Consider the following 13583-nt stretch of genomic DNA (forward strand, 5'->3'; position numbering starts at 1 on the left):
ATTAGCGTGTTTCATTGAAGAAATTTTCCAACACGGACTATAGGAGGATCATAAAGGAAGAGCGACTGTGGAGTTAGGAACAGAGATGGATTGCTGAGAGTTATTAACTTAACACAAGATGTACATTGACAATTAAATTAGAGAACAGACTCATACATTAAGGAAAAGAAGGGAATATATTGTAATAATATGATATCTTAAATTAATAAACGATCTGAATATATTTCCTCCTCTACATCCCCATAGATTCTTCAGACCACATCTTAATTGAAGACGATGAGGAAGACAGCGGCAACATCTGGACAACCGCTTCCACATTCATCATCCTGTTCTTCCTGAGCATTTCCTACAGCGCTGCCGTTACTCTAGTGAAGGTGAGAAGATTAAATCCACTCACACTTCGACCTGACTGAAGCGGTTTGACAAATCTCTAAAAGTTTCATTGATAAAAACCCTGAGAGAAATGCCCCAAACCACTAAATCTCTGCATCATTCTTTTATCCCTCTTTTTCAGGTCAAGTGAACGGTTGAATTTCGGACGCCGTTGATTTTCCTCATCTGCTTATTAACATCTCTGTGTCCTGAAAATAAAATATATCCTCTTGGTGATTCTCAGAGTCAAATGCCTTCAATTAATAGATCCGAATCTGTAGCAGAGAAAATCATAAACTAGATTTCTGTCTCTCTGTTTGAAATATGTGAGAAAATCGTGGCTATAATGCAAATGTATCTTACAGTTGTTTGAATATTTCACGTGTAAATAAGTCACTTTTCTCATTCCTAATGCACAATTGTTCCCTTCCCTTTATGTAGAGCCCCTATTTTCTCTCTCTGGTGTCTGTTACTGTTGTACAGATAACTGGCAGCTCAGACCGCCTGTGTTCTGGTCTCAATGTGACGCTCTGTTGTTATATTCACTTTGTGTTAACTTTTTAAAATCTTCTCTGTAAATTGTTCTCAGTGAAATTGTTAATAAATCTGGAATGACAAATGAAATAACTTGGACTTTGCTGAATTCCTTTCTCCAAAGCTTCTCCACACCGCTCCATTTTTCCTATCACACTTTGCTTTATTTCCCTGACAAGTATTTTTCACCCGCCCTGCCTGGGTTGTGTTTGAACCCAAGTCCCTTCGGTAAAGGAGCCACTGCGCCACCCAGTGCCCCAGCAAAGTAAAAACACCTTTACCACTGCCTTTTCATGTCAAGCCCCAGAGGCGGAATGACTGCACAGCGACCAGGTGCACCTCGCCGTCTCCTCCAATATTATGGTCTGTCACAGTCAAATGCCAGGTTCCTTTAAAGAGCAGGTCTCTGCTCCATCACATACGTTACAATACACGACAGAGTAAATCTCCCTCTACACTGTCCCATCAAACACTCCCAGGGTAGGTACAGCACGGGTTAGATACAGAGTAAATCTCCCTCGACACTGTCCCATCAAAACTCCCAGGGCAGGTACAGCACGGGTTAGATATAGAGTAAAGCTCCCTCTGCACTGTCCCATCAAACACTCCCAGGGCAGGTACAGCACGGATTAGATACAGAGTAAAGCTCACTCTGCACTGTCCCATCAAACACTACCAGGGCAGGTACAGCACTGGTTAGATACAGAGTAAAGCTCCCTCTACACTGTCCCATCAAACATTCCCAAGGCAGGTACAGCATGGGTTAGATACAGAGTAAAGCTTCCTCTACACTGTCCCATCACACACTCCCAGGGCAGGTACAGCACGGATTAGATACAGAGTAAAGCTCCCTCTACACTGTCTCATCAAATGCTCCCAGGGCAGGCACACGTTTGTTAGATATCGGACAGGGACAAACTGGAGAGCACAACCCCTGGGAATGATTCTAAGAGTCTGGGGCCGATCCGACACACAGGCTCTCTTTCCAGCTTTTCTCTTACACATAAACAGAAACTCTCTCCACCTGTTCTGTTACACACAATGATTCCTTCTCCGGCTTTTCTGTTATACACACTCAGGCTCTCTTCACTTTACTGTTATACACACTCAGGCTCTCTTCAGTTTACTGTTATACACACTCAGGCACTCTTCACTTCACTGTTATACACACTCAGGCTCTCTTCACTTTACTGTTATACACACTCAGGCTCTCTTCAGTTTACTGTTATACACACTCAGGCTCACTTCAGTTTACTGTTATACACACTCAGGCAATCTTCACTTTACTGTTATACACACTCAGGCACTCTTCACTTTACTATTATACACACTCAGGCACTCTTCACTTTACTGTTATACACACTCAGGCACTCTTCACTTTACTGTTATACACACTCAGGCTCTCTTCAGTTTACTGTTATACACACTCAGGCTCTCTTCACTTTACTGTTATACACACTCAGGCACTCTTTACTTTACTGTTATACACAATCAGGCACTCTTCACTTTTCTGTTATACACACTCAGGCACTCTTCACTTTACTGTTATACACACTCAGGCTCTCTTCACTTTTCTGTTATTACACACTCAGGCTCTCTTCACTTTGCTGTTATGCACACTCAGGCTCTCTTCACTTTGCTGTTATGCACACTCAGGCACTCTTCACTTTGCTGTTATACACACTCAGGCTCTCTTCACTTTACTGTTCAATTCACACAGATTCTCTCTCAAACTTTTCTGTTATATACACAGACGCTCCAATTTTTCTGTTACACACACACACTCTCTCTCTACCTGTTCTGTTATATACGCACTCAGACACCCAAGACAGAGAGGAAAGAAGGAGAGATTGTATTTGAGGGAGAGAAGATTGTAGTGTCCGTGTGTTGATAAAGACACCGAAGACAGGAGTTGGTTCATAGGTATTTACTAAGCAAAGTCTGGGGGGGCGGGGTTCTAACGAATATACACAATATACGGGCTTATATAGCCCGAGTGGCAATTACTGGCATTACAGCACACCTGGGGCTCTTAAAGGCACATACACTACAATTCCTCCCCTTTTAGCTAACCAGTACATCATATTTTAAGTAATTATTAATTACATGTTATAAGCAAAATAATATACAATGCTGTAGTTAATTAATTATAAGTCAGTCTCTCTGGAGGCTTCCTGACTCGGTCCGGATAATGCCTCGGGGGTGTAGTAGTTTCTGGTGGTGTAGTAGGTTCTTCTGGCAAGGCTGATTCAGCTTGAATGCCAGTGTCGGGTTCATCGGGTTTCAGTATCACCGGATCGGAGGTAGATATGGGTATCTCTACTTCATCATTAGATGTATAGAGTTGTGGTGTAGGGTGTCCCTTTTCGGATGACTTTATGATTTGGTCAGCATGGCGCCTTATTATGCTTTCTCCGATGTCCACGGTATACATCAGTGGTCCTAGTCGTGTGCAGATAGTTCCAGGCTGCCATTTCTCGGTACGGTAGTCCCGGGCCAAAACTTGTTGACCTATCTGGAAGGTTCTAGTTGGCCTTTCATTCATGCCTTGAAACTGCCGGTTCTCCACGTCCCTTCTGATGTTGGGATTGACCAAATCCAGCCGCCTTCTTAGGTTTCTATTGAAGAACATCATGGCGGGAGTTTGGTTGGTAACCATATGTGTTGCATTCCTGTATGCGAATAAGAAGTTATCCACCTTGTGCTGAAGTTGTATGTCTTCATTACCCATGGCCTTTACGGCCTTCTTGAAGGCCTGGACAAACCTTTCAGCCAATCCATTGGTGGCGGGATGGTATGGGGCGGACGTGTAGTGCTTAACCCCATTGATTTTTAAGAACTTTCTGAATTCTTCGGACACAAATTGCAGTCCATTATCAGAACATATCTGTTCCGGCAGCCCATTCCTGGCCAATATGGTCCTTAATACTGTGATGGTTTTTTCCGTGGTGGTGGAGGACATCTTTATTACCTCCGGCCACTTGGAGTGTGCATCAACCGCGATTAAGAACATTGAGTCCATAAATGGACCAGCAAAGTCGATGTGCACCCTTTGCCAGGGAGATGAGGGCCACTCCCATGGATGTAGAGGGGCTTGTGGTGGAGCGCTTTGGACCTTCTGGCATCCTAGGCAGCTCTTGGTCATTTCTTCGATGTCTCCATCGATACCTGGCCACCATACAAACGCCCTAGCTAGGTTCTTCATTTTCACTCCACCCAGATGCCCCTCGTGATGCTCCTTTAGCAGTTTATCCTGGAGTTTGGGTGGAATTACCACTCTGGATCCACACATCAAGGTTCCTCGGCACACTGACAGCTGTTCTCTTCTTTGCGAGAAGGCTGGCAACAGTGGTTCGCCATGTGCTGGCCATCCGTTCACTGTTAAATCGTAGACCCGTGAGAGAGTCGGGTCATTTCTCGTCTCCCTTTCAATAGCAGAATTTGTTACTGGTAGACATTCCACTATGGTAGAGTGGAACATCTCTACTGGGTCTACTGTAGGTGCCTCTTCTACCGTTGGCAACGGTAGGCGCGATAAACTGTCAGCATTCCCATGCTCTTTTGACCCTTTATATTCTATGTTGTATTGGTGTGCCCCTAGAAAAAGGGACCACCTCTGTAGCCTTTGCGCTGTCATAATGGGAACACCTTTTTTAGGGTTGAATATGGAGATGAGGGGTTGATGGTCAGTCAACAAGGTAAATTTTTGTCCGTGTAGGTAATGGTTGAATTTCTTCACTCCCCATACCAGGCTGAGTGCTTCCCTGTCGATTTGGGCATAGTTACGCTCAGCTGAGTTTAATGAGCGTGACGCAAAAGCTATCGGCCGTTCTGAGCCATCAGAGAATTTATGGGATAATACTGCTCCTGTGCCGTAAGGGGATGCATCGCACGCCAGTCTGATTGGCAGTGATGGGTCGTTATGAGCCAAAATTTCTTCAGATGTGATTAAGTCTTTGCATTTATGGAACACACGTTTACAGTCTTCGTTCCAATTCCAAATCACTTCTGTTTGTAGAAGTTCATTAAGAGGGTGTAGAAGAGTTGATAAGTTCGGTAAAAATTTATGATAGTAATTTATTAATCCCAGGAACGACCTTAATTGTGAAACAATTTCGGGTGCTGGGGCTTTTATGACCGCTTCAATTTTTTCAGGTGACTTATGCAACCCTTCATTATTAATTATTTGGCCACAATATGATATCTGATTTTGGAAAAATTCGCACTTGGGGCGATTCGCTCGTAGGCCCCGTTCTTTCAGCCTAGTGAGCACCTGCTGCAAATTGGCAAGGTGCTCGTTGTCGTTTTCTCCTGTTACAAGGATGTCGTCTAGTAGCATTGAGTCCCCGGAATCCCTTGCAGGACTTGCTCCATAGCTCTTTGCCAGATAGCTGGAGCTGATGCTACTCCAAAAACCAGTCGATTGTACTGGTACAGGCCTTTGTGTGTGTTTATCGTGAGATACCTTTTAGAGGCCTCCTCAACCTCCATCTGTAGATATGCCTGTGCCAAGTCAATTTTGGTGAAACATTTCCCTCCGGATAGTGAGGCGAAAATATCTTCCATCCTCGGAAGAGGATAATGCACTGTGTGAAGGACCGGGTTTACAGTCACCTTGAAGTCTCCACAGATGCGAATTTTTCTCTGTTCTTCAGATTTATCTTTATTCAATGCTTTTTTCATGACCGGAACGATGGGTGTTGCCCACTCGCTCCAATCTATTTTGGATAATACGCCTGCTTTTTCCAAATTCTCCAGCTCTGCCTCGACTGCTGGGCGTATTGCGTATGGCACCGGTCTTGCCTTAAAAAATTTGGGAATTGCTGCATCTTCCACTTTTATTGAGGCGGTGATGCCTTTCAAGGTTCCTAGTTTCTCTTGAAACACTTCTTTGGCGTTGGCCAAGATGTTTTTTAATCATTCAGGTATGATGTCATCATTGTTTTTTTTCTTACTGGTCACCGTCAGTGCCTGAATGGAGTGCCAGTCTAAACGTATCTTTCTGATCCATTCACGTCCCAACAACGGTGGACCACCATCTTGTAGAATGTATAACTACAACTTTTGTATTTCTTTGCCATTGTATACAACAGGCACCCTTATTTTTCCTTTGGGGTATACTTTCTGCCCCGTATATGTTTTTAAGATAATGGATGTGTCTTTTAGAGGTATATGCGAAAATAGCCTCTCGTAATCCCATCGATTTATTATGGTTAGAGCTGATCCTGTATCTAGCTCCTTTTTAACTGGGGACCCTGCTATCGTGAGGGTAACCCAAATGGTTTGGTAATCATCCTTGGCAAGTACATTATGTAGTTTGAGACAGCTTAGTCTCTTGTTTTCGAAGTCGCTATCGCTCTTCTGGTCTTCGGAGCTACTGTCCGTCATCATTTGTACCTTCCTGTAGTTTTCTTTATTGATTTTTTTTTTTCTGTCTGTGGATTTATTTTGTCCAGATTGGCATACCCGTGCAATGTGTCCAATCTTTCCGCATTGCCTGCATGCTTTGTCCTTGAACCAGCAGTCCCTCTGGTTATGGGTGGATCTGCCGCAGCGATAACATCTTTCGAAACCCTGTGTAATTTCATGGATGCCGATGTCCTGTGTCTTTTGTTGTATCTCTGCAGCTCCTCTGGCTGCTGCTTCGTATGATACAGCCATACTGAAAGCTTTGTCCAATGTTAAATCTTTTTCAGAAAGCAGACTTTTTTGTGTTCCTTCACTTAAGAGACCGCAAACGAATTTGTCTCGAAGATAATCTGATAGTCCTGCCCCGAATTGGCAGTACTTTGATAGCTTTCTTAATTCGGTTAGGTAATCAGCTTCATTTTTATGTTGATTTCTCTTGAAGAACTTGAATCGTTCCGCTATCAGCAGCGGTGTTGGGTTTAAGTGCTCCTGCAGGGTATCAACAATTTCTTTAAAACTCTTGTCCTTTGGTTTGGCTGGAGTGATTAAATTTCGTAACAGCTCGTATGCCTTTGCGCCCATTAAGTTCAGAAGTACTGAAGCTTTTTTTCATCTTCTATTCCATTTGCAGTGCAATATACCTCTACTCTTTCCACGTATGTGGTCCAATCCTCTATTTTGCTATCAAAAGCATCAATATTGCCAGACTTAGGCATTTCAGAAAAGATATGGTGCTTCCCACGCTTTTTTTCTTTTCTGCAGCAAAGATATGGTGCTTCCCGCGCTTTCCCACCGCTGCTGCCGATGACAACGCTGTTTACTGCGGTTTCCGTTCTTTTTTTTAATTTTTATTTACTGTTGGAGACTCGTTCCCGCCGGAGTTTCTCTCCAGGTCTGAACGCTGACCTGCTTGCCGCGCCGGCCGTCTCCTGAGTGCTCCCTCCCAGTCCGTTATTGCTTGCATCCGACTTCGCTGCCTGTCTCAGCTGTAGAGCCAGTCGCTGGAGCCCCAGCCTGACGCCCAGGAAGGATTAGCGCAGTACCTGCCACCAGCTTGGCCAGCTAGTGAAACCACAGCTTCTCTCACTTCCTTGAGTCTTCTGGACGCCCGAGGAATCGATGTCCTTGAGATGGTGCCGAATTGCAGGTAAGTCCGTTTCGACTTCGTCGCCACTGTAGTGTCCGTGTGTTGATAAAGACACTGAAGACAGGAGTTGGTTCATAGGTATTTACTAAGCAAAGTCTGGGGGGGGCGGTTCTAACGGATATACACAATACACAGGCTTATATAGCCCGAGTGGCAATTACTGGCACCACAGCACACCTGGGGCTCTTAAAGGTACATACACTACAGAGATGAGGGATCACTCAGTGTCCACAGGTGTATTTGGAGCCTTGTTGTGTGATAGACGAACAAATCAAATTATGATGGAATATCATTCCAGTTTTGTTCAGACCAAGTGTGTGAGTGGAGCCCTCCTCTCGGGGAGGGCACCATCGAATTTTTTTTTTGCTTTTGATTAACCACTTTAAATGAGTCCCGAGTCCAAATGGTTTACACAGACCAATAATCCTAACTCTCTGTCTCCTGTATCCCTGACGACCTTTCTTCCTGCTATGCTCCATTGCCTCTGATACCATCTACGTGAACTCCCTGAACATCACCCCAGGGATCCCGCAGTGAACTTCAGCTTTCTGCTCTCTGTTTCCCTAAACTTTCGCTCCGCGTCCTTCACCGGCTCCTCGGACTCTTTCGGTGCCTCTTGGCCACGAGAACATCTCGAGAGGTTTCTGGTCAGATCGAACATCTTCCGGAATTTCCTTCTGTCGCGGTGCTGCTTTTCCCCTGAACTCCTGGAGTTCAGGCGCGAGGTCTCCTGTGGTTGAATATCAGGTCGGTTTAAGGAACGGAGAATTAACAGGTAGTTTGGGAATGGATAGGTTGGTGTAAAAAAAAAGCTCTACGTCTGCCCCAATCTCTCTCCCTCTAAGCGACAAATACTTCCAGCCACCATCGCTGTGCCTGCCGTCTCTCTGTCCTATCCCCAGGCTCGAGGATTCTCCGGTGGTGCAGGGCCCCTTTAAGACGCCCCGGTCAGACGGTCTGATACCCTGACGCCCTGACAAACCCCGGGGTCAGGGTTCAGAGGCTACATCTACTGGTGCTTTTTACCGCTGAATGGAGGCTAGAGAAGATCCGTGACCTCTGACCCTGAATTAATATGAAAAACAACCAATCACAATGCTGTGACGTTTTGAAAGGATTGTGGCGTCATCCAGTGCCGGGCAATGCGGTGGCTAGCATGTCAGTGTGACGTATGATCGGCTTTGTTTGAGTGACGTGCCGTCGGCCATATTTGTGTGACGTACGGTGCGACGTGTGACTTCAATTCTCACAAAAGAAACGGTTACCCTTTCTTAATAAAACGGAGAAAATATGCGACAGATATAAAGGTGCAGACAGCGACGATTTGGTGAGTGGTGCATGTGCGAAGTGTGCTCTCATGGAGCAGCTTATTCTGGCCCGCTGTGCATTGTGGGAAGCTATGTCCTTCATGTCTGCTTAAATCACTGACAGTGTGTTCACCAACTGAACCACTGAATTGCAATTTATTCCTGCCTCCCGAGGGGAAACTGTCACATGGACAGAGCTCTCCTTACAGGCTAATAGCACTTGGTCAGGTTTATTGCAGGTTAACTAATGCACGGAAGTTAAATGATGCAGCCAGTGACCGGAGCAGCAAGAATAGCGAAAGTAGTTCAGCAATTCTTATTTTCTCCAGAGGTCTCCCGAAACATTCAACTATTTTCTCTTTCATGTCCTCTCCCATTAGGTTGTGTATTTCTAAAACCTCTGTTTTCAAGTTTGGAAAGTTGCTTCTGACTTTAGGTGAAACTAAAAGAAAGTTACCTGTTAGAGGATTTCCCGAGCACCTCAACATATATTCGGTTTTGAATCAATACACGGGATGAAGTAACACACACAGCAGAATATGGGAACAAGATCCTGTCCGATTAACGGAGCGACCAGCAGGAGGCTCCTGGCGCTGTCAGCAACCTCTTTCTCGGAGCTGATCTGAACATTGATCCATGACTTTAAGAGAAAACAGCTGATCAGAAGCAGAAAGGACAGTTTAACCGGTCGGTTCATTCTGGGATCGATCTTTCGGGCCGATTGGATTCTGCAGTTTGTTTTCTCGGCCGCTCCTGGAAACAGTTGGGTGACAGTTTGATCCGAGGTTAATTTGGTTTCCTCTCGGTGTGTGTTTGAGCGCCTGACAGCGCGCTGCTCATTGTGGCTGCATCTGCCCGCGATTCCACACAACCCCAACAGACAGGTGATCCGCCCTACAGTCCAATGGCAGTTTTTGTACAGGGTGAGACTGTTTTCCATCACTGTGAGTTCCAGAGAGAAGGCGCAGTAATACACGGCAGCGTCAGTCAGCTGCAGCCCGGAGATGGTTAAACTGGTGAATTTAGTCGAGGTCTTGAGCTCTACAGAGAAATGGTTTTTTGCAAAATCTGCTTTATCTTCAGAACCGCCGGAGTATTTGCTCAGTATAAACTCGGGCTGTGTGTCTGGGTGTTGCCGGTACCAGTATAAATAATAATAGCTCCGTGTAGTATCATAGGTACAGCTTAAAGTCACCGCTTCTCCTTCTGTCTTAACTCCTGAGGACAGCGGCTGAGTGACAGAATCTCCAAGACTCAGATCTGAAAAACATGTTCAAACAGGAAAAGATCAGACCGGCGAATGTTTCAAATTCAGAATCAAACCATATTAGAAATGAGAGAAAAGATTAAATGTTTTTGCTCCACAATAACCTGTCAGAAATGCCCCCCACACAGCCCAGATGCTGAGTAGCCGCATTGTCGCTGTCCGCATCTTTAAAAGGGGGGTTGGATATTTGAAGACACCCGTTCTAATCCCCGCCCTCAATAATCTGCTGTCCTGTCTCAGGATGCTCTCACCTCACTTCCTGGTGTCCTCAGTGGTGCTGTGAGACCGGTAGGTGGTGAGCTGGCTACCAGTGAACGGAAAAACCCCGAGCTGGGCTACAGTCAATGTGTTTATAAGGGAATGGTTCCGCTTTTAGAGACCGGGGGTAGGAATGAAACCCATGCCTGTTCATTCTGAACGGAAAGCTCAGGATTGTTAATGGGTTTGATTTATTCCGGGGGCAATTCATTCTCTAAAACTACGTTAGTTTTACCGACTCCAGTGAGCTTTCCCTCATGGATCAGTGAACTAATGAATTAACAATGATCCCGTCTGTATGCCAGTTTGGCATAAAAATAAAACAAAAAAATTGCCTCAACCGTAGCTAAGAAGGTACATTAGGGATAGCATAAGATCCAAGGAGAGGACATTTAAATTGGCCAGAAAAAGCAGTAATCCTGAGGATTGGGAGCAGTTTAGGATTCAACAAAGGAGGACAAAGGGATTAATTAATAGGGGGGAAATAGAATATGAGAGTAAGCTTTCAGGGAACATAAAAACTGACTGTAAAAGCTTTTATAGATATGTGAAGAGAAAAAGATTGGTGAAGTCAACCGTAGGTCCCTTGCAGTCAGAATCAGGGGAATTTTTAATGGGGAAGAAAGAAATGGCAGACCAACTAAATACATATTTTGGTTCTGTCTTCACAAAGGAGGACACAAATAACCTCCCAGATATGCTGGGGAACATAGGGTCTGATGAAAGGGTGGAACTGAAAGAAATCAGTATTTGTAGGTAAATGGTGTTAGGGAAATTGATGGGATTGAAGGCCGATAAATCCCCAGGGCCTGATAATCTACATCCTAGGGTACTTAAGGAAGTGGCCCTAGATATAATGGATGCATTGCTGATCATCTGCCAACATTCGATGGAATCTGGAACAGTAGCCATGGATTGGAGGGTAGCTAATGTTACCCCACTATTCAAATAATGTGGTAGAGAGAAAACGGGGAATGACAGACCGGTAAGCCTGACTTCAGTGGTGGGGAAAATGCTAGAGTCCATTATAAAAGATGTAATAGCAGAGCACTTGGAAAACAGTGACAGGATTGGACAAAGTCAACATGGATTCACAAAAGGTAAATCGTGCTTGACTAATCTACTGGAATGTTTTGAGGATGTAACTGGTAAAATAGATAAGGGAGAACCAGTGGATGTGGTGTATCTGGCCTTTCAGAAGGCCTTCGATAAGGTCCTGCATAAGAGACTGGCGTGTAAAGTTAGGGCACATGGGAGTGGGGGCAAGGTGTTGACTTGGATAGAGAACTGGTTGGCAGACAGAAAGCAAAGAGTTGGAATAAACGGGTCTTTTTCCGAGTGGCAGGCAGTGACTAGTGGGGTACCGCAGGGATCGGTCCTTGGACCCCAGTGATTCACAATATATATTAATGATCTAGACAAGGGAATTGGATGTAATATCTCCAAATTTGCAGATGACACAAAGCTGGGTGGGCGTGTGTGCTGTGCAGAGGATGTCGAGAAACTCCAGGATGATTTGGACATGTTGGGTGATTGGGCAGAAACATGGCAGATGCAATATAACGTGGATACGTGTGAGGTTATCCACTTTGGTGGCAAAAACAGGAAGGCAGATTATTATCTAAGTGGCAATAGATTGGGAGAAGGGGAAGTGCAACGAGACCTGGGTGTCCTGGTGCACCAGTCGCTGAAGGTAAGCATGCAAGTGCAGCAGGTGGTTAAGAAGGCAAATGGTATGTTGGCCTTCGTAGCAAGAGGGTTCGAGTACAAGAACAAGGATGTCTTGCTGCAGTTGTACAGGGCCTTGGTGAGACCACATCTTGATTATTGCGTGCAGTTTTGATCGCCTTATGGATGTTCTTGCTATGGAAGGAGTTCAGCAAAGATTCACCGGGATGATACCTGGGATGGCAGGAATGACGTATGAGGAGAGATTGGGTCGATTGGGCTTGTACTCGCTGGAGTTTAGAAGAATGAGAGATGATCTCATTGAAACTTATAAAACTCTGACAGGACTGGACAGACTAGATGCAGGAAGGATGTTCCCGATGGTCGGGGAGTCCAGAACCAGGGGACACAGTCTAAGGATAAAGAGTAGGCCATTTAGGACAGAAATGAGGAGGAATTTCTTCACCCAGAGAGTGGTGAATCTGTGGAACTCTTTACCACAGAAGGTGGTGGAGGCCAGTTCATTAAATATATTCAAGAAGGAGTTGCATATATTTCTTAAGGCTAAAGGGATCAAGGGGTATGGGGAGAAAGCAGGGACCGGTTACTGAATTTGGATGAACAGCCATGATTGCATTGAATGGCAGAGCAGGCTCGAGGGGCTGAATGGCCTACTCCTGCTCCTATCTTCTACGTATCGATGTTTTTAGAAGGAGTTATTTATAGAGCCATGATATTAGAACAATGACGTCTGTTGTTGCTGAACAAACAATTGACCAGACTTAAATAATAAACACTCCCTGTAATTTAAACACCGTTTCGAGCACTGACCCCTTCTGTGAATCGCATTGGAATGCTATTTAATTTCTATCTGCTCATTTCTTTGCGTCTGTAATGATTTATTTACTGATCCATAATCTTCAGATTTTGGATTTGCAATGAGAGAGAATGGAGGGGCGGCACATTTGCGTTTTTATGTAATTTACCACACATCTGCTTAAATTGCCCGGGAGCAGCGGAGGCGGGGGTAGAGGCTTGAGAGCCTCTAGGATGAGGCCATCCCCCTCTCAAACAGATATACCACTTTTGATATTGTTGGGGAGGACGGTTTATCGAGGGAAGGCAGCAGCAACCAACTTCCTGGCACCATGGGTGGTTCTGCTGCACGGGACGGGAGGAAAAAGAACAGGAGAGCTATAGTGATAGGGGATTCTATTGTAAGGGGAATAGATAGGCTTTTCTGCAGCCGCAACTGAGACTGCAGGCTGGTATGTTGCCTCCCTGGTGCAAGGGTCAAGGATGTCTCGGAGCAGCTGCAGGGCATTCTGGAGGGGGAGGGTGAACAGCCAGTTGTCGTGGTGCATATAGGTACCAACGACATAGGTAAAAAGCGGAATGAGGTCCTAAGAGCTGAATATCGGGAGTTAGGAGGAAAATTAAAAAATAGAACCTCAAAGGTAGTAATCTCAGGATTGCTACCAGTGCCACGTGCTAGTCAGAGCAGAAATAGAAGGATATTTTAGATGAATACGTGGCTAGAAGAATGGTGCAAGGGGGAGGGATTCAAATTCCTGGGACATTGGAACCGGTTCTGGGGGAGGTGGGACCAGTACAAACTGAA

At 45.1% G+C, this 13583-nt stretch overlaps 1 pseudogene; it reads left to right on the forward strand.

The window, feature by feature from the left end:
* The window catches only part of LOC147118434 (uncharacterized), a 292846-nt pseudogene extending 282527 nt beyond the window's left edge, over window positions 1-10319 (forward strand).
* Window positions 10320-13583: the final 3264 nt, after the last annotated feature.

The sequence above is a fragment of the Somniosus microcephalus genome, chromosome 4 (assembly GCF_052327205.1).
Source record: "Somniosus microcephalus isolate GS21.2 chromosome 4, FLI_Smic_1.0, whole genome shotgun sequence".
NCBI lineage: Eukaryota > Metazoa > Chordata > Chondrichthyes > Squaliformes > Somniosidae > Somniosus > Somniosus microcephalus.